General features: G+C 42.1%; 3 non-coding genes across 3 annotated transcripts; all 3 read left to right on the forward strand.

Moving 5' to 3' along the window:
• Positions 1-1,604: 1,604 nt before the first annotated feature.
• Positions 1,605-1,795, forward strand: LOC130332716 (U2 spliceosomal RNA). The gene has a single exon (XR_008875304.1). It is a non-coding gene; the product is annotated as a U2 spliceosomal RNA (small nuclear RNA).
• Positions 1,796-22,579: 20,784 nt separating this feature from the next.
• LOC130332717 (U2 spliceosomal RNA) lies at positions 22,580-22,770 on the forward strand. The gene has a single exon (XR_008875305.1). It is a non-coding gene; the product is annotated as a U2 spliceosomal RNA (small nuclear RNA).
• A 2,086-nt stretch (positions 22,771-24,856) lies between these two features.
• On the forward strand, positions 24,857-25,047 carry LOC130332719 (U2 spliceosomal RNA). Its single transcript, XR_008875307.1, has one exon. It is a non-coding gene; the product is annotated as a U2 spliceosomal RNA (small nuclear RNA).
• Positions 25,048-25,222: the final 175 nt, after the last annotated feature.

Here is a 25,222-nt window from a genome sequence, read left to right on the forward strand (position 1 = left end):
TCACACAGGTGTGTCATTGCTGTACATTGACCATGCATTGCTTCTGTGGTATTGCAAAGGCAAAGACAAATGCTTCCAGCCATCCATTGCACTAATGGATTGGTCATCAGCTGGCTGTCTATGTCCCGCATCAATATAGACCAAAGTACAGAGGGTTAGGCTATGCTATTGTGCACCTACCTGATGCATCAGAAGGTGCGAGGCCCTTGCTAAATTCTGTGCACAGACTTTGAGATCTATACTTTAGACTGTATCTAAACCTGCTCCAACATGGACTGACATTCTGGCCTACTTTCAGCCGATGCGACTTGTCTGTCGCTGAACAGTCGCTTTTTATGTATTCAGCACCTATGTATAATGTTGTAAAAATGCTCTAGAAGCTAAAGTCGCAGAAATGTCACACATATTTGGCCTGCAACTTTCTGTGCGACAAATTCAGACAGGAAAAATCAGTATAAATCCTTAGAAAATTATCCCCCAGTGTCTCCATCTGCTGGCGGTATTGAATAAGCATTGCTGCACTGATGGGGTATGCATTAGACGAAAAAAAAGAAGAAAAAGAAGAATAATACGCCCAGAAAAGAGGCGAAAAGGAGAAAAACGTAAAAAAACGTGAAAAAAAAGTAAGAGGAAGAGAAGGGAAAAAAAGGTGGAAATGGGTTTAAAAGTGATTTCGGCGGAGAAATATATATATATATATATATATATATATATATATATATATATATATACGCGCACACACACACATATATATAAACGTATTCTCCGTTGAGATATTGCAGCCGCTGCTGTGTCCAGGCCCAGGAGCCTTAGCACTGTGCTGTGATGTCACTCAATACCACTGACATCACTAGGTGTAAACAACATCTCTCCTTTGCTGTGTATGTGACTATGGAGCTGTTTGGTGATGTCGTCTATTATGGCCTTCATAGAAGCAACAGGAAATTGTTGCATCCATCTAGAACCCTCAGAACTACAGTGCTATGATGTCACTCACTTCCACAGGCCTTGCAGAGTGTAAACAACAACAACCCAGCTTTGTTGTGTATGTAACCATAGGGATTTGTGATGTCACCTAGAACCTTCACAGCAGCGACAGCTTTATGAGGAGCATCAGCACTGCTCTGCCTGAGCAGAACCATCACCGCCATAGGTTGTCAAATAACCCGGATTTAACCCACACAGGTAAGTCCAATGGGGTGCAGGCATGTCCTCTATGCTTACAGCTTCCCGTGGGTGTTGGTTTGATACCGTTTGGGGACAGCCAAGGAGGCATCTGCAGGCAACAAAGGTAGGTGTGTGCTTGTGTGTGTGTTTCCTATGCAGATCCTAAGCCCAGTGTCACATGCAAGTAGGAGGAGTAAGAAGGGTTCCTGGCAAATCCGGGTTATGGATTGCATTTAAAAAGGCCCCGTGGGAGTGCAATGGGCCCCTGTCTTGCTGCTTAGCAATAATGGTATGGGTTTAGGTTCTGCTGTGTGTACTGGTGGTTGACTGCCCCCCAGCCCAGAGTGTGCATGGAAAATTGTCTGGCAGCCTCCCTGACAGCAAGCAGTGATAGTGCCCATGAAGGGCACCTTGTTGGGCCCGCCCCTTTCACGGTTATCGCTTCTCGGCCTTTTGGCTAAGATCAAGTGTAGTATCTGTTCTTATCAGTTTAATATCTGATACGTCCCCTATCTGGGGACCATATATTAAATGGATTTTTGAGAACGGGGGCCGATTTCGAAGCTTGCTTCCGTCGCCCTATGCATTGACCCGATATGGCAGTATCTTCGGGTACAGTGCACCACCCCCTTACAGGGTTAAAAAGAAAGATTCCTACTTTCATTGCTACCTGCTTGCTGGCTAGCCAGCTAGCCAGCCCTGTGGGCCTTGCTGCTGCTGCAGCCAAAAAACAAAAGGTGGTGCTGCTGCTGCTTCTGCTGCTTCTGCTTCTGCTTGTGTCTGGCCGCTGTTGGAGCGTCCAGGCACAGGACTTCTGCTGCTGCTGACTAAATGGCCTCCTTAATTGGATCATTTGAGTAGCCAGCACACCTGTGCAGGTAGGGCATGACATGATAGGCAGCTGCCTTGATAGCGGGTGGGTGCTGAATGTTCCTAATTGACAAAATAAGATTAATGCTTATGAAGAAATATAAAATCTCATCCCTTCCCCAATATCGCGCCACACCCCTACCCCTTAATTCCCTGGTTGAACTTGATGGACATATGTCTTTTTTCGACCGTACTAACTATGTAACTATGTAACATAACATGGGGGGGGGGGGGGGGGTCTCCTGGCTGTTCACACAGGTGTGTCATTGCTGTACATTGACCATGCATTGCTTCTGTGGTATTGTAAAGGCAAAGACAAATGCTTCCAGCCATCCATTGCACTAATGGATTGGTCATCAGCTGGCTGTCTATGTCCCGCATCAATATAGACCAAAGTACAGAGGGTTAGGCTATGCTATTGTGCACCTACCTGATGCATCAGAAGGTGCGAGGCCCTTGCTAAATTCTGTGCACAGACTTTGAGATCTATACTTTAGACTGTATCTAAACCTGCTCCAACATGGACTGACATTCTGGCCTACTTTCAGCCGATGCGACTTGTCTGTCGCTGAACAGTCGCTTTTTATGTATTCAGCACCTATGTATAATGTTGTAAAAATGCTCTAGAAGCTAAAGTCGCAGAAATGTCACACATATTTGGCCTGCAACTTTCTGTGCGACAAATTCAGACAGGAAAAATCAGTATAAATCCTTAGAAAATTATCCCCCAGTGTCTCCATCTGCTGGCGGTATTGAATAAGCATTGCTGCACTGATGGGGTATGCATTAGACGAAAAAAAAGAAGAAAAAGAAGAATAATACGCCCAGAAAAGAGGCGAAAAGGAGAAAAACGTAAAAAAACGTGAAAAAAAAGTAAGAGGAAGAGAAGGGAAAAAAAGGTGGAAATGGGTTTAAAAGTGATTTCGGCGGAGAAATATATATATATATATATATATATATATAGAAATTCAGAAGGGATACAGCACCAAATAGCTGAGGACTCAGGCTGGTAGATGGAGCAAGATTTTATTTGCCATCCATGTGCAACGTTTCGGCAATAAACTGCCTTTTTCAAGCATATCAAACAAAGTGACAATGTGCATATATATAGGAATCACAACATGCTGTGATTGGTTACATAACAGGTGTTATACATATATCATTATAATCAGTGACCACATCCTATTGGTTAAGTTGTGTTGTCATAGTGATTCAAATACACAAAAACTATAAATCTTAATGAGCATAAAAAACGACCATCAAAACATATATAAGCTTCAGATGTGTTCACTGGGACTTCACTTACATTGATCCATGTCTCCGATTGCATCTTCATCATATAGATCGCATAAGAGATCTAGCGTGCGTGTGTGTCAGCTGTGTTTGTAAATAAACAAACTGCGGCTGCGTGGCTCCACATCGTGTAGTTCCGATCAGCTGACCACTATAGGTCAGCTGATGCAGGAGCGTCATAGATGTAAATAAACAAACTGCGGCTGCGTGGCTCCACATCGTGTACTTCCGATCAGCTGACCACTATAGGTCAGCTGATGCAGGAGCGTCATAGATGTCCGCGATCATAACAAAATGATCCGCGCAAGCGCCAACTGCCTGCGCATGCGTGGTGCGTCTACATGGGTGATCGCATATCGGTGAATCGACCTGCGCATATCAAATGCGCCTGTCGATACCCGAAGTGCCCCTGACCAAAAAACGCACAGCATAGTCTAAAATACATATGAGTCCAAATAGACTTCTATACATGTATTGTTCAAGACAAATTTATTATAACGGACGTCTATATAGATACCAGCACAGAAATATGTCACAAGAAGATGTCATGTTGAAACAAGGATCAATGTATAATAAACTATATTTAAATCATAAGATCTATAATTATGCAAAAGAAAACTTTTTTTCTCAGGAGTCCTCAGTGAATCCATCCTCAGCTGTAATCTTCATATAGGGTGGTGATAAATAATAGGTGAAGTGAATCTAAAAAAATATACATAAAAAATATTTTAAAATATTATCATGGAAAGATATCCAAAAACCTCATGTTGTCACTTGTAAACATTAAATATAAGCATCAGGTGAAAAAAAGGTAAGAAAAAAGAGAGTAAGAACAAAAAATGTGATAAATGAAAAAAGAGGAGGGGGGGGGGGAATAAAATTATAAAATAAAATAGAGGAAAAAGAAAAGAGGTAAGAAGAAAGGGGAAAAAAAGAAAAAAAGAAAAGAAGGAGAGAAGAGTGGGGGGGGGGGGGGAAGGGGGGGGGGAGGGGAAAGGGGAAAAAGGGGGAAAAAAAGGAAGGGGGAAAAAAGGGAAATGAATAGAAATAGAGGAAAGAAGAGTAAGAAGATAAAGAAGGAAAAAAGAAAAGAGGAAGATAGAAGGAGAAAGAAAAAGAAGGGGAATAATTGAAAAAAAAGGGGGGAAGAAGAAGAATAAGAATAGAGGATAACCTAAATGCCTACATAAAGGGTTTCAAGCCAAAATCCATATTCAATCCCTTTGGACACATCGTGTCTAATGTATAGATCCATTTAAGTTCTTTCTGGCGCAATAATTTCTCCCTGTCACCCCCTCGTCTTAACACAGGTACATGATCTATAATGCGAAATCTTAGCTGACTGATACTATGACCAAATTCCAAAAAATGTTTAGGTAGTGGGAGATCAACCCTCTTGGTCCTAATGGAAGATTTATGACCATTTAATCTTATCCGGCATTCATTGGTGGTTTCACCTATGTAATAAAGCCCGCATGGACAGGTCAACAGATAGATTACAAAGGAGGAGCGGCATGTATATCTACCATGAATCTTGAATGGTTTGCCTGTATGTGGGTGATTAAATGAATCGCCCTTTAACATAGAATTACAATGACTACAATTTAAGCAGGGAAAATTGCCCTGTTTAAATTTTTGTGTACCTTTATCTTTGAATGAGCCGACATCAGATTTAATAAGACGGTCTTTAAAACTGCGTCCCTTACGGTATGCCATTATTGGTGGCTTATCTAAGCCAGTAGTCTTACTCACGAGTGACCAGTTATGCCTAATAATATTAGCTATAGCCTGGCTATTAACTGAATACGTAGATACAAATGGTATCCTATCTGTGGGTTGTTTGGGGGTACTATGTAATAGAGTGGATCTCTCGACTTGTAAGAGTCTATTTGAGTGATGGTTTAACAAACGTTGTGGATAACCCCTACGTCTAAATTTCCCTTGCATTTCATCAATTCTTTTGGAGGACTGTATAGGATCTGAGACTATCCGTTTAACACGTAGCAATTGGCTCCATGGGAGTGATTTAACTGTGGGTCTAGGATGAAAACTATCATATTGTAGAACACTATTCCTATCTGTTTTCTTTGTATAGAGATCCATTGATAATCTACCGTCAGTTACTGTAACAAATGTGTCCAAAAATTGAATTGATGATTCGGACACCACCATGGTGAATTGAAGTTCAGGGTATATACTATTCAATTCATCAAGGAACAAATGAAGTTGTGACAAAGTACCCGTCCAAATCACGAAGGTATCATCTATGTAACGGAACCAAGTCCGTACATGAGGATACCATCGTGATTTGTAAATATAAGTTTCCTCAAATTCCGTCATATATACATTTGCATATGTTGGGGCCACATTGGACCCCATGGCCGTTCCCCTGTTTTGGACATAGAAGTCATCCCCAAACAGGAAATAATTCCGTCTGAGGATGACCCCCAATAAGTCCAAAACAAGGGAACGTGCCCCTGCAGAGAGATCAGTGGATAATAGGCAATTGGCGACCGCCTGGATCCCCTTTGAGTGTTTGATCGACGTGTAAAGATTAACCACGTCGAACGATACCAGAAGGGATCCAGGGGGGCAAACCAAATCCTGAATTTTGGAAATGAAATCACCCGTGTCACGAATAAATGATTTAGCCGAGGTGGCATGACATCTTAAAATCTTATCCAAATAAACGGCAATGGGGGAGAACACAGAACCACTCCCGGAGACGATAGGTCGTCCGGGGGGGTTCTGGAGGTTCTTATGTATCTTAGGTAAACAATATAGGACTGGTGTTATAGGATGTTTTTGAGTCAAAAATGTTACCAATTCTGTATCTATAATATGGTTCTCAACCGCCTGCTGTAAAAGAAATGAGATGTCAGCCTGGATTTCCTTCAAAGGATCCTTCCTAAGTTTACTGTAAACCGTGACATCAGACACTTGTCTAGTAATCTCGGCTAGATAAAGTGGGGTGTCCATAACAACCAGGGCACCCCCCTTATCCGCGGCTTTGATGGTGATGTCAGAATTTTTTTGTAACCTTGATAATACATCATATTCACTGCGAGTCAAATTATGCCAACCGGAATGAGTAGAATTCTCTTTCAATACATTAATCTGTTTGGTGACAACCTCAACAAATGCTTCAATTCCATTATTGGTTCTGGGTGGCATAAACTGACTTTTGTTAAACAGATTAACATCCTTTAGAGTTAACTCAGCAGATTGGACCAAACTAGTAGTGTTATCATTAAGCGGAATGTCCTGAAAATAGCCCTTCAGGCGTACCCGTCTGAAAAATCCTTCCAAATCAATCAAAAGTCCAAACCAATCTGTGTCTGTAGTCGGACAGAATGACAATCCTTTCTGTAATACATTAAGTTCCATAGAAGATAAGGATATGGAGGATATATTTACCACAAGAGAGTCCTCTATGTCGTGATCCCTCGGCCCCTCGGTTGGCGTGACTGGGTCCTCTGGCGTGTGCGGATACTGGCGTCTCCTATGTTTACGGCCTCCCCGCCGGGTTTTGCGGGGGTATCCTGAGCTCTGGCTAAAAAAGAAGAAGGGGGGGAAGGACCCTCGGAGGAGTCACTATCCAGAGCAGTTGACAAAAAACCTTTATGGGCACGGCGTTTCTGACGATGATGTGGTTTGGTGCGTCGTCTGCGACGATTCCCGTCTTGTTCTTGACTCATCTGCCACATGTAAATTCGACCACTTGCATAATCATCCAAATCGCGGTGCCATTTGCTCCTCTTGGCTTCCTCTAACTCTTGTTGATGCTTAAGTATGCGAACAGCAAGTTTCTCCTTTGCCTCCTGATACTGTTGTGAGGTCAATAGGGTTTTAAGCTGCTCCTCCACTTCTAAACACTTTGATTTGGTTTTCTCAATATCTTCATAGAGAAATTCCATATTTAGTAGCATTACATCGAAAGCATACTTGTTAGAGATTTGAATAAATTTAGTGTGAAATAGATCATTGCGAGGGAACAGGTTCGGGGTGAGGTGAGATCTCATCCCACGAGGTATGCGTTGTTCCTTGTAGTATTCCCTAAGCGTGACCAGATGTAATTCCAAGGTGATCAAACGCTTAGATTCCATATCCCATTTCCTTTTCAGTAGGTCAGCAGATGGAGTGCTTAGGAAATTGGCTTCTTTATGCACTGCATTTAGGATCCTCAAAGCATCCTGATCCGTATATGAAAAGGTGTGGGGGATGGCATCACTGGATAAACTGGTATCAACAGGAGTAGTCATCTTGCATCCATCAGAGTCCAATGACCGTGCCCGTCTCCAATGGCAATAACAATGGATGATGGGGGAGACAGCACCGATCAAATCAGCATGTGCAGGTGATCATCCGGGAATGCCAACCCGGAAAAGCATGCAGAAATTCAGAAGGGATACAGCACCAAATAGCTGAGGACTCAGGCTGGTAGATGGAGCAAGATTTTATTTGCCATCCATGTGCAACGTTTCGGCAATAAACTGCCTTTTTCAAGCATATCAAACAAAGTGACAATGTGCATATATATAGGAATCACAACATGCTGTGATTGGTTACATAACAGGTGTTATACATATATCATTATAATCAGTGACCACATCCTATTGGTTAAGTTGTGTTGTCATAGTGATTCAAATACACAAAAACTATAAATCTTAATGAGCATAAAAAACGACCATCAAAACATATATAAGCTTCAGATGTGTTCACTGGGACTTCACTTACATTGATCCATGTCTCCGATTGCATCTTCATCATATAGATCGCATAAGAGATCTAGCGTGCGTGTGTGTCAGCTGTGTTTGTAAATAAACAAACTGCGGCTGCGTGGCTCCACATCGTGTAGTTCCGATCAGCTGACCACTATAGGTCAGCTGATGCAGGAGCGTCATAGATGTAAATAAACAAACTGCGGCTGCGTGGCTCCACATCGTGTACTTCCGATCAGCTGACCACTATAGGTCAGCTGATGCAGGAGCGTCATAGATGTCCGCGATCATAACAAAATGATCCGCGCAAGCGCCAACTGCCTGCGCATGCGTGGTGCGTCTACATGGGTGATCGCATATCGGTGAATCGACCTGCGCATATCAAATGTGCCTGTCGATACCCGAAGTGCCCCTGACCAAAAAACGCACAGCATAGTCTAAAATACATATGAGTCCAAATAGACTTCTATACATGTATTGTTCAAGACGAATTTATTATAACGGACGTCTATATAGATACCAGCACAGAAATATGTCACAAGAAGATGTCATGTTGAAACAAGGATCAATGTATAATAAACTATATTTAAATCATAAGATCTATAATTATGCAAAAGAAAACTTTTTTTCTCAGGAGTCCTCAGTGAATCCATCCTCAGCTGTAATCTTCATATAGGGTGGTGATAAATAATAGGTGAAGTGAATCTAAAAAAATATACATAAAAAATATTTTAAAATATTATCATGGAAAGATATCCAAAAACCTCATGTTGTCACTTGTAAACATTAAATATAAGGATCAGGTGAAAAAAAGGTAAGAAAAAAGAGAGTAAGAACAAAAAATGTGATAAATGAAAAAAGAGGAGGGGGGGGGGGGAATAAAATTATAAAATAAAATAGAGGAAAAAGAAAAGAGGTAAGAAGAAAGGGGAAAAAAAGAAAAAAAGAAAAGAAGGAGAGAAGAGTGGGGGGGGGGGGGGGAAGGGGGGGGGAAGGGGAAAGGGGAAAAAGGGGGAAAAAAAGGAAGGGGGAAAAAAGGGAAATGAATAGAAATAGAGGAAAGAAGAGTAAGAAGATAAAGAAGGAAAAAAGAAAAGAGGAAGATAGAAGGAGAAAGAAAAAGAAGGGGAATAATTGAAAAAAAAGGGGGGAAGAAGAAGAATAAGAATAGAGGATAACCTAAATGCCTACATAAAGGGTTTCAAGCCAAAATCCATATTCAATCCCTTTGGACACATCGTGTCTAATGTATAGATCCATTTAAGTTCTTTCTGGCGCAATAATTTCTCCCTGTCACCCCCTCGTCTTAACACAGGTACATGATCTATAATGCGAAATCTTAGCTGACTGATACTATGACCAAATTCCAAAAAATGTTTAGGTAGTGGGAGATCAACCCTCTTGGTCCTAATGGAAGATTTATGACCATTTAATCTTATCCGGCATTCATTGGTGGTTTCACCTATGTAATAAAGCCCGCATGGACAGGTCAACAGATAGATTACAAAGGAGGAGTGGCATGTATATCTACCATGAATCTTGAATGGTTTGCCTGTATGTGGGTGATTAAATGAATCGCCCTTTAACATAGAATTACAATGACTACAATTTAAGCAGGGAAAATTGCCCTGTTTAAATTTTTGTGTACCTTTATCTTTGAATGAGCCGACATCAGATTTAATAAGACGGTCTTTAAAACTGCGTCCCTTACGGTATGCCATTATTGGTGGCTTATCTAAGCCAGTAGTCTTACTCACGAGTGACCAGTTATGCCTAATAATATTAGCTATAGCCTGGCTATTAACTGAATACGTAGATACAAATGGTATCCTATCTGTGGGTTGTTTGGGGGTACTATGTAATAGAGTGGATCTCTCGACTTGTAAGAGTCTATTTGAGTGATGGTTTAACAAACGTTGTGGATAACCCCTACGTCTAAATTTCCCTTGCATTTCATCAATTCTTTTGGAGGACTGTATAGGATCTGAGACTATCCGTTTAACACGTAGCAATTGGCTCCATGGGAGTGATTTAACTGTGGGTCTAGGATGAAAACTATCATATTGTAGAACACTATTCCTATCTGTTTTCTTTGTATAGAGATCCATTGATAATCTACCGTCAGTTACTGTAACAAATGTGTCCAAAAATTGAATTGATGATTCGGACACCACCATGGTGAATTGAAGTTCAGGGTATATACTATTCAATTCATCAAGGAACAAATGAAGTTGTGACAAAGTACCCGTCCAAATCACGAAGGTATCATCTATGTAACGGAACCAAGTCCGTACATGAGGATACCATCGTGATTTGTAAATATAAGTTTCCTCAAATTCCGTCATATATACATTTGCATATGTTGGGGCCACATTGGACCCCATGGCCGTTCCCCTGTTTTGGACATAGAAGTCATCCCCAAACAGGAAATAATTCCGTCTGAGGATGACCCCCAATAAGTCCAAAACAAGGGAACGTGCCCCTGCAGAGAGATCAGTGGATAATAGGCAATTGGCGACCGCCTGGATCCCCTTTGAGTGTTTGATCGACGTGTAAAGATTAACCACGTCGAACGATACCAGAAGGGATCCAGGGGGGCAAACCAAATCCTGAATTTTGGAAATGAAATCACCCGTGTCACGAATAAATGATTTAGCCGAGGTGGCATGACATCTTAAAATCTTATCCAAATAAACGGCAATGGGGGAGAACACAGAACCACTCCCGGAGACGATAGGTCGTCCGGGGGGGTTCTGGAGGTTCTTATGTATCTTAGGTAAACAATATAGGACTGGTGTTATAGGATGTTTTTGAGTCAAAAATGTTACCAATTCTGTATCTATAATATGGTTCTCAACCGCCTGCTGTAAAAGAAATGAGATGTCAGCCTGGATTTCCTTCAAAGGATCCTTCCTAAGTTTACTGTAAACCGTGACATCAGACACTTGTCTAGTAATCTCGGCTAGATAAAGTGGGGTGTCCATAACAACCAGGGCACCCCCCTTATCCGCGGCTTTGATGGTGATGTCAGAATTTTTTTGTAACCTTGATAATACATCATATTCACTGCGAGTCAAATTATGCCAACCGGAATGAGTAGAATTCTCTTTCAATACATTAATCTGTTTGGTGACAACCTCAACAAATGCTTCAATTCCATTATTGGTTCTGGGTGGCATAAACTGACTTTTGTTAAACAGATTAACATCCTTTAGAGTTAACTCAGCAGATTGGACCAAACTAGTAGTGTTATCATTAAGCGGAATGTCCTGAAAATAGCCCTTCAGGCGTACCCGTCTGAAAAATCCTTCCAAATCAATCAAAAGTCCAAACCAATCTGTGTCTGTAGTCGGACAGAATGACAATCCTTTCTGTAATACATTAAGTTCCATAGAAGATAAGGATATGGAGGATATATTTACCACAAGAGAGTCCTCTATGTCGTGATCCCTCGGCCCCTCGGTTGGCGTGACTGGGTCCTCTGGCGTGTGCGGATACTGGCGTCTCCTATGTTTACGGCCTCCCCGCCGGGTTTTGCGGGGGTATCCTGAGCTCTGGCTAAAAAAGAAGAAGGGGGGGAAAGACCCTCGGAGGAGTCACTATCCAGAGCAGTTGACAAAAAACCTTCTTTATGGGCACGGCGTTTCTGACGATGATGTGGTTTGGTGCGTCGTCTGCGACGATTCCCGTCTTGTTCTTGACTCATCTGCCACATGTAAATTCGACCACTTGCATAATCATCCAAATCGCGGTGCCATTTGCTCCTCTTGGCTTCCTCTAACTCTTGTTGATGCTTAAGTATGCGAACAGCAAGTTTCTCCTTTGCCTCCTGATACTGTTGTGAGGTCAATAGGGTTTTAAGCTGCTCCTCCACTTCTAAACACTTTGATTTGGTTTTCTCAATATCTTCATAGAGAAATTCCATATTTAGTAGCATTACATCGAAAGCATACTTGTTAGAGATTTGAATAAATTTAGTGTGAAATAGATCATTGCGAGGGAACAGGTTCGGGGTGAGGTGAGATCTCATCCCACGAGGTATGCGTTGTTCCTTGTAGTATTCCCTAAGCGTGACCAGATGTAATTCCAAGGTGATCAAACGCTTAGATTCCATATCCCATTTCCTTTTCAGTAGGTCAGCAGATGGAGTGCTTAGGAAATTGGCTTCTTTATGCACTGCATTTAGGATCCTCAAAGCATCCTGATCCGTATATGAAAAGGTGTGGGGGATGGCATCACTGGATAAACTGGTATCAACAGGAGTAGTCATCTTGCATCCATCAGAGTCCAATGACCGTGCCCGTCTCCAATGGCAATAACAATGGACGATGGGGGAGACAGCACCGATCAAATCAGCATGTGCAGGTGATCATCCGGGAATGCCAACCCGGAAAAGCATGCAGAAATTCAGAAGGGATACAGCACCAAATAGCTGAGGACTCAGGCTGGTAGATGGAGCAAGATTTTATTTGCCATCCATGTGCAACGTTTCGGCAATAAACTGCCTTTTTCAAGCATATCAAACAAAGTGACAATGTGCATATATATAGGAATCACAACATGCTGTGATTGGTTACATAACAGGTGTTATACATATATCATTATAATCAGTGACCACATCCTATTGGTTAAGTTGTGTTGTCATAGTGATTCAAATACACAAAAACTATAAATCTTAATGAGCATAAAAAACGACCATCAAAACATATATAAGCTTCAGATGTGTTCACTGGGACTTCACTTACATTGATCCATGTCTCCGATTGCATCTTCATCATATAGATCGCATAAGAGATCTAGCGTGCGTGTGTGTCAGCTGTGTTTGTAAATAAACAAACTGCGGCTGCGTGGCTCCACATCGTGTAGTTCCGATCAGCTGACCACTATAGGTCAGCTGATGCAGGAGCGTCATAGATGTAAATAAACAAACTGCGGCTGCGTGGCTCCACATCGTGTACTTCCGATCAGCTGACCACTATAGGTCAGCTGATGCAGGAGCGTCATAGATGTCCGCGATCATAACAAAATGATCCGCGCAAGCGCCAACTGCCTGCGCATGCGTGGTGCGTCTACATGGGTGATCGCATATCGGTGAATCGACCTGCGCATATCAAATGCGCCTGTCGATACCCGAAGTGCCCCTGACCAAAAAACGCACAGCATAGTCTAAAATACATATGAGTCCAAATAGACTTCTATACATGTATTGTTCAAGACGAATTTATTATAACGGACGTCTATATAGATACCAGCACAGAAATATGTCACAAGAAGATGTCATGTTGAAACAAGGATCAATGTATAATAAACTATATTTAAATCATAAGATCTATAATTATGCAAAAGAAAACTTTTTTTCTCAGGAGTCCTCAGTGAATCCATCCTCAGCTGTAATCTTCATATAGGGTGGTGATAAATAATAGGTGAAGTGAATCTAAAAAAATATACATAAAAAATATTTTAAAATATTATCATGGAAAGATATCCAAAAACCTCATGTTGTCACTTGTAAACATTAAATATAAGGATCAGGTGAAAAAAAGGTAAGAAAAAAGAGAGTAAGAACAAAAAATGTGATAAATGAAAAAAGAGGAGGGGGGGGGGAATAAAATTATAAAATAAAATAGAGGAAAAAGAAAAGAGGTAAGAAGAAAGGGGAAAAAAAGAAAAAAAGAAAAGAAGGAGAGAAGAGTGGGGGGGGGGGGGGAGGGGGGGGGAAGGGGAAAGGGGAAAAAGGGGGAAAAAAGGAAGGGGGAAAAAAGGGAAATGAATAGAAATAGAGGAAAGAAGAGTAAGAAGATAAAGAAGGAAAAAAGAAAAGAGGAAGATAGAAGGAGAAAGAAAAAGAAGGGGAATAATTGAAAAAAAAGGGGGGAAGAAGAAGAATAAGAATAGAGGATAACCTAAATGCCTACATAAAGGGTTTCAAGCCAAAATCCATATTCAATCCCTTTGGACACATCGTGTCTAATGTATAGATCCATTTAAGTTCTTTCTGGCGCAATAATTTCTCCCTGTCACCCCCTCGTCTTAACACAGGTACATGATCTATAATGCGAAATCTTAGCTGACTGATACTATGACCAAATTCCAAAAAATGTTTAGGTAGTGGGAGATCAACCCTCTTGGTCCTAATGGAAGATTTATGACCATTTAATCTTATCCGGCATTCATTGGTGGTTTCACCTATGTAATAAAGCCCGCATGGACAGGTCAACAGATAGATTACAAAGGAGGAGTGGCATGTATATCTACCATGAATCTTGAATGGTTTGCCTGTATGTGGGTGATTAAATGAATCGCCCTTTAACATAGAATTACAATGACTACAATTTAAGCAGGGAAAATTGCCCTGTTTAAATTTTTGTGTACCTTTATCTTTGAATGAGCCGACATCAGATTTAATAAGACGGTCTTTAAAACTGCGTCCCTTACGGTATGCCATTATTGGTGGCTTATCTAAGCCAGTAGTCTTACTCACGAGTGACCAGTTATGCCTAATAATATTAGCTATAGCCTGGCTATTAACTGAATACGTAGATACAAATGGTATCCTATCTGTGGGTTGTTTGGGGGTACTATGTAATAGAGTGGATCTCTCGACTTGTAAGAGTCTATTTGAGTGATGGTTTAACAAACGTTGTGGATAACCCCTACGTCTAAATTTCCCTTGCATTTCATCAATTCTTTTGGAGGACTGTATAGGATCTGAGACTATATGTTTAACACGTAGCAATTGGCTCCATGGGAGTGATTTAACTGTGGGTCTAGGATGAAAACTATCATATTGTAGAACACTATTCCTATCTGTTTTCTTTGTATAGAGATCCATTGATAATCTACCGTCAGTTACTGTAACAAATGTGTCCAAAAATTGAATTGATGATTCGGACACCACCATGGTGAATTGAAGTTCAGGGTATATACTATTCAATTCATCAAGGAACAAATGAAGTTGTGACAAAGTACCCGTCCAAATCACGAAGGTATCATCTATGTAACGGAACCAAGTCCGTACATGAGGATACCATCGTGATTTGTAAATATAAGTTTCCTCAAATTCCGTCATATATACATTTGCATATGTTGGGGCCACATTGGACCCCATGGCCGTTCCCCTGTTTTGGACATAGAAGTCATCCCCAAACAGGAAATAATTCCGTCTGAGGATGACCCCCAATAAGTCCAAAACAAGGGAACGTGCCCCTGCAGAGAGATCAGTGGATAATAGGCAATTGGCGACCGCCTGGATCCCCTTTGAGTGTTCGATCGACGTGTAAAGATTAACCACGTCGAACGATACCAGAAGGGATCCAGGGGGGCAAACCAAATCCTGAATTTTGGAAATGAAATCACCCGTGTCACGAATAAATGATTTAGCCGAGGTGGCATGACATCTTAAAATCTTATCCAAATAAACGGCAATGGGGGAGAACACAGAACCACTCCCGGAGACGATAGGTCGTCCGGGGGGGTTCTGGAGGTTCTTATGTATCTTAGGTAAACAATATAGGACTGGTGTTATAGGATGTTTTTGAGTCAAAAATTTTACCAATTCTGTATCTATAATATGGTTCTCAACCGCCTGCTGTAAAAGAAATGAGATGTCAGCCTGGATTTCCTTCAAAGGATCCTTCCTAAGTTTACTGTAAACCGTGACATCAGACACTTGTCTAGTAATCTCGGCTAGATAAAGTGGGGTGTCCATAACAACCAGGGCACCCCCCTTATCCGCGGCTTTGATGGTGATGTCAGAATTTTTTTGTAACCTTGATAATACATCATATTCACTGCGAGTCAAATTATGCCAACCGGAATGAGTAGAATTCTCTTTCAATACATTAATCTGTTTGGTGACAACCTCAACAAATGCTTCAATTCCATTATTGGTTCTGGGTGGCATAAACTGACTTTTGTTAAACAGATTAACATCCTTTAGAGTTAACTCAGCAGATTGGACCAAACTAGTAGTGTTATCATTAAGCGGAATGTCCTGAAAATAGCCCTTCAGGCGTACCCGTCTGAAAAATCCTTCCAAATCAATCAAAAGTCCAAACCAATCTGTGTCTGTAGTCGGACAGAATGACAATCCTTTCTGTAATACATTAAGTTCCATAGAAGATAAGGATATGGAGGATATATTTACCACAAGAGAGTCCTCTATGTCGTGATCCCTCGGCCCCTCGGTTGGCGTGACTGGGTCCTCTGGCGTGTGCGGATACTGGCGTCTCCTATGTTTACGGCCTCCCCGCCGGGTTTTGCGGGGGTATCCTGAGCTCTGGCTAAAAAAGAAGAAGGGGGGGAAAGACCCTCGGAGGAGTCACTATCCAGAGCAGTTGACAAAAAACCTTCTTTATGGGCACGGCGTTTCTGACGATGATGTGGTTTGGTGCGTCGTCTGCGACGATTCCCGTCTTGTTCTTGACTCATCTGCCACATGTAAATTCGACCACTTGCATAATCATCCAAATCGTGGTGCCATTTGCTCCTCTTGGCTTCCTCTAACTCTTGTTGATGCTTAAGTATGCGAACAGCAAGTTTCTCCTTTGCCTCCTGATACTGTTGTGAGGTCAATAGGGTTTTAAGCTGCTCCTCCACTTCTAAACACTTTGATTTGGTTTTCTCAATATCTTCATAGAGAAATTCCATATTTAGTAGCATTACATCGAAAGCATACTTGTTAGAGATTTGAATAAATTTAGTGTGAAATAGATCATTGCGAGGGAACAGGTTCGGGGTGAGGTGAGATCTCATCCCACGAGGTATGCGTTGTTCCTTGTAGTATTCCCTAAGCGTGACCAGATGTAATTCCAAGGTGATCAAACGCTTAGATTCCATATCCCATTTCCTTTTCAGTAGGTCAGCAGATGGAGTGCTTAGGAAATTGGCTTCTTTATGCACTGCATTTAGGATCCTCAAAGCATCCTGATCCGTATATGAAAAGGTGTGGGGGATGGCATCACTGGATAAACTGGTATCAACAGGAGTAGTCATCTTGCATCCATCAGAGTCCAATGACCGTGCCCGTCTCCAATGGCAATAACAATGGATGATGGGGGAGACAGCACCGATCAAATCAGCATGTGCAGGTGATCATCCGGGAATGCCAACCCGGAAAAGCATGCAGAAATTCAGAAGGGATACAGCACCAAATAGCTGAGGACTCAGGCTGGTAGATGGAGCAAGATTTTATTTGCCATCCATGTGCAACGTTTCGGCAATAAACTGCCTTTTTCAAGCATATCAAACAAAGTGACAATGTGCATATATATAGGAATCACAACATGCTGTGATTGGTTACATAACAGGTGTTATACATATATCATTATAATCAGTGACCACATCCTATTGGTTAAGTTGTGTTGTCATAGTGATTCAAATACACAAAAACTATAAATCTTAATGAGCATAAAAAACGACCATCAAAACATATATAAGCTTCAGATGTGTTCACTGGGACTTCACTTACATTGATCCATGTCTCCGATTGCATCTTCATCATATAGATCGCATAAGAGATCTAGCGTGCGTGTGTGTCAGCTGTGTTTGTAAATAAACAAACTGCGGCTGCGTGGCTCCACATCGTGTAGTTCCGATCAGCTGACCACTATAGGTCAGCTGATGCAGGAGCGTCATAGATGTAAATAAACAAACTGCGGCTGCGTGGCTCCACATCGTGTACTTCCGATCAGCTGACCACTATAGGTCAGCTGATGCAGGAGCGTCATAGATGTCCGCGATCATAACAAAATGATCCGCGCAAGCGCCAACTGCCTGCGCATGCGTGGTGCGTCTACATGGGTGATCGCATATCGGTGAATCGACCTGCGCATATCAAATGCGCCTGTCGATACCCGAAGTGCCCCTGACCAAAAAACGCACAGCATAGTCTAAAATACATATGAGTCCAAATAGACTTCTATACATGTATTGTTCAAGACAAATTTATTATAACGGACGTCTATATAGATACCAGCACAGAAATATGTCACAAGAAGATGTCATGTTGAAACAAGGATCAATGTATAATAAACTATATTTAAATCATAAGATCTATAATTATGCAAAAGAAAACTTTTTTTCTCAGGAGTCCTCAGTGAATCCATCCTCAGCTGTAATCTTCATATAGGGTGGTGATAAATAATAGGTGAAGTGAATCTAAAAAAATATACATAAAAAATATTTTAAAATATTATCATGGAAAGATATCCAAAAACCTCATGTTGTCACTTGTAAACATTAAATATAAGGATCAGGTGAAAAAAAGGTAAGAAAAAAGAGAGTAAGAACAAAAAATGTGATAAATGAAAAAAGAGGAGGGGGGGGGGGAATAAAATTATAAAATAAAATAGAGGAAAAAGAAAAGAGGTAAGAAGAAAGGGGAAAAAAAGAAAAAAAGAAAAGAAGGAGAGAAGAGTGGGGGGGGGGAAGGGGGGGGAAGGGGAAAGGGGAAAAAGGGGGAAAAAAAGGAAGGGGGAAAAAAGGGAAATGAATAGAAATAGAGGAAAGAAGAGTAAGAAGATAAAGAAGGAAAAAAGAAAAGAGGAAGATAGAAGGAGAAAGAAAAAGAAGGGGAATAATTGAAAAAAAAGGGGGGAAGAAGAAGAATAAGAATAGAGGATAACCTAAATGCCTACATAAAGGGTTTCAAGCCAAAATCCATATTCAATCCCTTTGGACACATCGTGTCTAATGTATAGATCCATTTAAGTTCTTTCTGGCGCAATAATTTCTCCCTGTCACCCCCTCGTCTTAACACAGGTACATGATCTATAATGCGAAATCTTAGCTGACTGATACTATGACCAAATTCCAAAAAATGTTTAGGTAGTGGGAGATCAACCCTCTTGGTCCTAATGGAAGATTTATGACCATTTAATCTTATCCGGCATTCATTGGTGGTTTCACCTATGTAATAAAGCCCGCATGGACAGGTCAACAGATAGATTACAAAGGAGGAGCGGCATGTATATCTACCATGAATCTTGAATGGTTTGCCTGTATGTGGGTGATTAAATGAATCGCCCTTTAACATAGAATTACAATGACTACAATTTAAGCAGGGAAAATTGCCCTGTTTAAATTTTTGTGTACCTTTATCTTTGAATGAGCCGACATCAGATTTAATAAGACGGTCTTTAAAACTGCGTCCCTTACGGTATGCCATTATTGGTGGCTTATCTAAGCCAGTAGTCTTACTCACGAGTGACCAGTTATGCCTAATAATATTAGCTATAGCCTGGCTATTAACTGAATACGTAGATACAAATGGTATCCTATCTGTGGGTTGTTTGGGGGTACTATGTAATAGAGTGGATCTCTCGACTTGTAAGAGTCTATTTGAGTGATGGTTTAACAAACGTTGTGGATAACCCCTACGTCTAAATTTCCCTTGCATTTCATCAATTCTTTTGGAGGACTGTATAGGATCTGAGACTATCCGTTTAACACGTAGCAATTGGCTCCATGGGAGTGATTTAACTGTGGGTCTAGGATGAAAACTATCATATTGTAGAACACTATTCCTATCTGTTTTCTTTGTATAGAGATCCATTGATAATCTACCGTCAGTTACTGTAACAAATGTGTCCAAAAATTGAATTGATGATTCGGACACCACCATGGTGAATTGAAGTTCAGGGTATATACTATTCAATTCATCAAGGAACAAATGAAGTTGTGACAAAGTACCCGTCCAAATCACGAAGGTATCATCTATGTAACGGAACCAAGTCCGTACATGAGGATACCATCGTGATTTGTAAATATAAGTTTCCTCAAATTCCGTCATATATACATTTGCATATGTTGGGGCCACATTGGACCCCATGGCCGTTCCCCTGTTTTGGACATAGAAGTCATCCCCAAACAGGAAATAATTCCGTCTGAGGATGACCCCCAATAAGTCCAAAACAAGGGAACGTGCCCCTGCAGAGAGATCAGTGGATAATAGGCAATTGGCGACCGCCTGGATCCCCTTTGAGTGTTCGATCGACGTGTAAAGATTAACCACGTCGAACGATACCAGAAGGGATCCAGGGGGGCAAACCAAATCCTGAATTTTGGAAATGAAATCACCCGTGTCACGAATAAATGATTTAGCCGAGGTGGCATGACATCTTAAAATCTTATCCAAATAAACGGCAATGGGGGAGAACACAGAACCACTCCCGGAGACGATAGGTCGTCCGGGGGGGTTCTGGAGGTTCTTATGTATCTTAGGTAAACAATATAGGACTGGTGTTATAGGATGTTTTTGAGTCAAAAATGTTACCAATTCTGTATCTATAATATGGTTCTCAACCGCCTGCTGTAAAAGAAATGAGATGTCAGCCTGGATTTCCTTCAAAGGATCCTTCCTAAGTTTACTGTAAACCGTGACATCAGACACTTGTCTAGTAATCTCGGCTAGATAAAGTGGGGTGTCCATAACAACCAGGGCACCCCCCTTATCCGCGGCTTTGATGGTGATGTCAGAATTTTTTTGTAACCTTGATAATACATCATATTCACTGCGAGTCAAATTATGCCAACCGGAATGAGTAGAATTCTCTTTCAATACATTAATCTGTTTGGTGACAACCTCAACAAATGCTTCAATTCCATTATTGGTTCTGGGTGGCATAAACTGACTTTTGTTAAACAGATTAACATCCTTTAGAGTTAACTCAGCAGATTGGACCAAACTAGTAGTGTTATCATTAAGCGGAATGTCTTGAACAATACATGTATAGAAGTCTATTTGGACTCATATGTATTTTAGACTATGCTGTGCGTTTTTTGGTCAGGGGCACTTCGGGTATCGACAGGCGCATTTGATATGCGCAGGTCGATTCACCGATATGCGATCACCCATGTAGACGCACCACGCATGCGCAGGCAGTTGGCGCTTGCGCGGATCATTTTGTTATGATCGCGGACATCTATGACGCTCCTGCATCAGCTGACCTATAGTGGTCAGCTGATCGGAAGTACACGATGTGGAGCCACGCAGCCGCAGTTTGTTTATTTACATCTATGACGCTCCTGCATCAGCTGACCTATAGTGGTCAGCTGATCGGAACTACACGATGTGGAGCCACGCAGCCGCAGTTTGTTTATTTACAAACACAGCTGACACACACGCACGCTAGATCTCTTATGCGATCTATATGATGAAGATGCAATCGGAGACATGGATCAATGTAAGTGAAGTCCCAGTGAACACATCTGAAGCTTATATATGTTTTGATGGTCGTTTTTTATGCTCATTAAGATTTATAGTTTTTGTGTATTTGAATCACTATGACAACACAACTTAACCAATAGGATGTGGTCACTGATTATAATGATATATGTATAACACCTGTTATGTAACCAATCACAGCATGTTGTGATTCCTATATATATGCACATTGTCACTTTGTTTGATATGCTTGAAAAAGGCAGTTTATTGCCGAAACGTTGCACATGGATGGCAAATAAAATCTTGCTCCATCTACCAGCCTGAGTCCTCAGCTATTTGGTGCTGTATCCCTTCTGAATTTCTGCATGCTTTTCCGGGTTGGCATTCCCGGATGATCACCTGCACATGCTGATTTGATCGGTGCTGTCTCCCCCATCATCCACATATATATATATATATATATATATATATATATATATATATATATATACGCGCACACACACACATATATATAAACGTATTCTCCGTTGAGATATTGCAGCCGCTGCTGTGTCCAGGCCCAGGAGCCTTAGCACTGTGCTGTGATGTCACTCAATACCACTGACATCACTAGGTGTAAACAACATCTCTCCTTTGCTGTGTATGTGACTATGGAGCTGTTTGGTGATGTCGTCTATTATGGCCTTCATAGAAGCAACAGGAGATTGTTGCATCCATCTAGAACCCTCAGAACTACAGTGCTATGATGTCACTCACTTCCACAGGCCTTGGAGAGTGTAAACAACAACAACCCAGCTTTGTTGTGTATGTAACCATAGGGATTTGTGATGTCACCTAGAACCTTCACAGCAGCGACAGCTTTATGAGGAGCATCAGCACTGCTCTGCCTGAGCAGAACCATCACCGCCATAGGTTGTCAAATAACCCGGATTTAACCCACACAGGTAAGTCCAATGGGGTGCAGGCATGTCCTCTATGCTTACAGCTTCCCGTGGGTGTTGGTTTGATACCGTTTGGGGACAGCCAAGGAGGCATCTGCAGGCAACAAAGGTAGGTGTGTGCTTGTGTGTGTGTTTCCTATGCAGATCCTAAGCCCAGTGTCACATGCAAGTAGGAGGAGTAAGAAGGGTTCCTGGCAAATCCGGGTTATGGATTGCATTTAAAAAGGCCCCGTGGGAGTGCAATGGGCCCCTGTCTTGCTGCTTAGCAATAATGGTATGGGTTTAGGTTCTGCTGTGTGTACTGGTGGTTGACTGCCCCCCAGCCCAGAGTGTGCATGGAAAATTGTCTGGCAGCCTCCCTGACAGCAAGCAGTGATAGTGCCCATGAAGGGCACCTTGTTGGGCCCGCCCCTTTCACGGTTATCGCTTCTCGGCCTTTTGGCTAAGATCAAGTGTAGTATCTGTTCTTATCAGTTTAATATCTGATACGTCCCCTATCTGGGGACCATATATTAAATGGATTTTTGAGAACGGGGGCCGATTTCGAAGCTTGCTTCCGTCGCCCTATGCATTGACCCGATATGGCAGTATCTTCGGGTACAGTGCACCACCCCCTTACAGGGTTAAAAAGAAAGATTCCTACTTTCATTGCTACCTGCTTGCTGGCTAGCCAGCTAGCCAGCCCTGTGGGCCTTGCTGCTGCTGCAGCCAAAAAACAAAAGGTGGTGCTGCTGCTGCTTCTGCTGCTTCTGCTTCTGCTTGTGTCTGGCCGCTGTTGGAGCGTCCAGGCACAGGACTTCTGCTGCTGCTGACTAAATGGCCTCCTTAATTGGATCATTTGAGTAGCCAGCACACCTGTGCAGGTAGGGCATGACATGATAGGCAGCTGCCTTGATAGCGGGTGGGTGCTGAATGTTCCTAATTGACAAAATAAGATTAATGCTTATGAAGAAATATAAAATCTCATCCCTTCCCCAATATCGCGCCACACCCCTACCCCTTAATTCCCTGGTTGAACTTGATGGACATATGTCTTTTTTCGACCGTACTAACTATGTAACTATGTAACATAACATGGGGGGGGGGGGGTCTCCTGGCTGTTCACACAGGTGTGTCATTGCTGTACATTGACCATGCATTGCTTCTGTGGTATTGCAAAGGCAAAGACAAATGCTTCCAGCCATCCATTGCACTAATGGATTGGTCATCAGCTGGCTGTCTATGTCCCGCATCAATATAGACCAAAGTACAGAGGGTTAGGCTATGCTATTGTGCACCTACCTGATGCATCAGAAGGTGCGAGGCCCTTGCTAAATTCTGTGCACAGACTTTGAGATCTATACTTTAGACTGTATCTAAACCTGCTCCAACATGGACTGACATTCTGGCCTACTTTCAGCCGATGCGACTTGTCTGTCGCTGAACAGTCGCTTTTTATGTATTCAGCACCTATGTATAATGTTGTAAAAATGCTCTAGAAGCTAAAGTCGCAGAAATGTCACACATATTTGGCCTGCAACTTTCTGTGCGACAAATTCAGACAGGAAAAATCAGTATAAATCCTTAGAAAATTATCCCCCAGTGTCTCCATCTGCTGGCGGTATTGAATAAGCATTGCTGCACTGATGGGGTATGCATTAGACGAAAAAAAAGAAGAAAAAGAAGAATAATACGCCCAGAAAAGAGGCGAAAAGGAGAAAAACGTAAAAAAACGTGAAAAAAAAGTAAGAGGAAGAGAAGGGAAAAAAAGGTGGAAATGGGTTTAAAAGTGATTTCGGCGGAGAAATATATATATATATATATATATATATATATATATATATATATGCGCACACACACACATATATATAAACGTATTCTCCGTTGAGATATTGCAGCCGCTGCTGTGTCCAGGCCCAGGAGCCTTAGCACTGTGCTGTGATGTCACTCAATACCACTGACATCACTAGGTGTAAACAACATCTCTCCTTTGCTGTGTATGTGACTATGGAGCTGTTTGGTGATGTCGTCTATTATGGCCTTCATAGAAGCAACAGGAGATTGTTGCATCCATCTAGAACCCTCAGAACTACAGTGCTATGATGTCACTCACTTCCACAGGCCTTGCAGAGTGTAAACAACAACAACCCAGCTTTGTTGTGTATGTAACCATAGGGATTTGTGATGTCACCTAGAACCTTCACAGCAGCGACAGCTTTATGAGGAGCATCAGCACTGCTCTGCCTGAGCAGAACCATCACCGCCATAGGTTGTCAAATAACCCGGATTTAACCCACACAGGTAAGTCCAATGGGGTGCAGGCATGTCCTCTATGCTTACAGCTTCCCGTGGGTGTTGGTTTGATACCGTTTGGGGACAGCCAAGGAGGCATCTGCAGGCAACAAAGGTAGGTGTGTGCTTGTGTGTGTGTTTCCTATGCAGATCCTAAGCCCAGTGTCACATGCAAGTAGGAGGAGTAAGAAGGGTTCCTGGCAAATCCGGGTTATGGATTGCATTTAAAAAGGCCCCGTGGGAGTGCAATGGGCCCCTGTCTTGCTGCTTAGCAATAATGGTATGGGTTTAGGTTCTGCTGTGTGTACTGGTGGTTGACTGCCCCCCAGCCCAGAGTGTGCATGGAAAATTGTCTGGCAGCCTCCCTGACAGCAAGCAGTGATAGTGCCCATGAAGGGCACCTTGTTGGGCCCGCCCCTTTCACGGTTATCGCTTCTCGGCCTTTTGGCTAAGATCAAGTGTAGTATCTGTTCTTATCAGTTTAATATCTGATACGTCCCCTATCTGGGGACCATATATTAAATGGATTTTTGAGAACGGGGGCCGATTTCGAAGCTTGCTTCCGTCGCCCTATGCATTGACCCGATATGGCAGTATCTTCGGGTACAGTGCACCACCCCCTTACAGGGTTAAAAAGAAAGATTCCTACTTTCATTGCTACCTGCTTGCTGGCTAGCCAGCTAGCCAGCCCTGTGGGCCTTGCTGCTGCTGCAGCCAAAAAACAAAAGGTGGTGCTGCTGCTGCTTCTGCTGCTTCTGCTTCTGCTTGTGTCTGGCCGCTGTTGGAGCGTCCAG

Source organism: Hyla sarda, unplaced genomic scaffold, assembly GCF_029499605.1.
Source record: "Hyla sarda isolate aHylSar1 unplaced genomic scaffold, aHylSar1.hap1 scaffold_387, whole genome shotgun sequence".
In the NCBI taxonomy this organism is placed as follows: Eukaryota; Metazoa; Chordata; class Amphibia; order Anura; family Hylidae; genus Hyla; species Hyla sarda.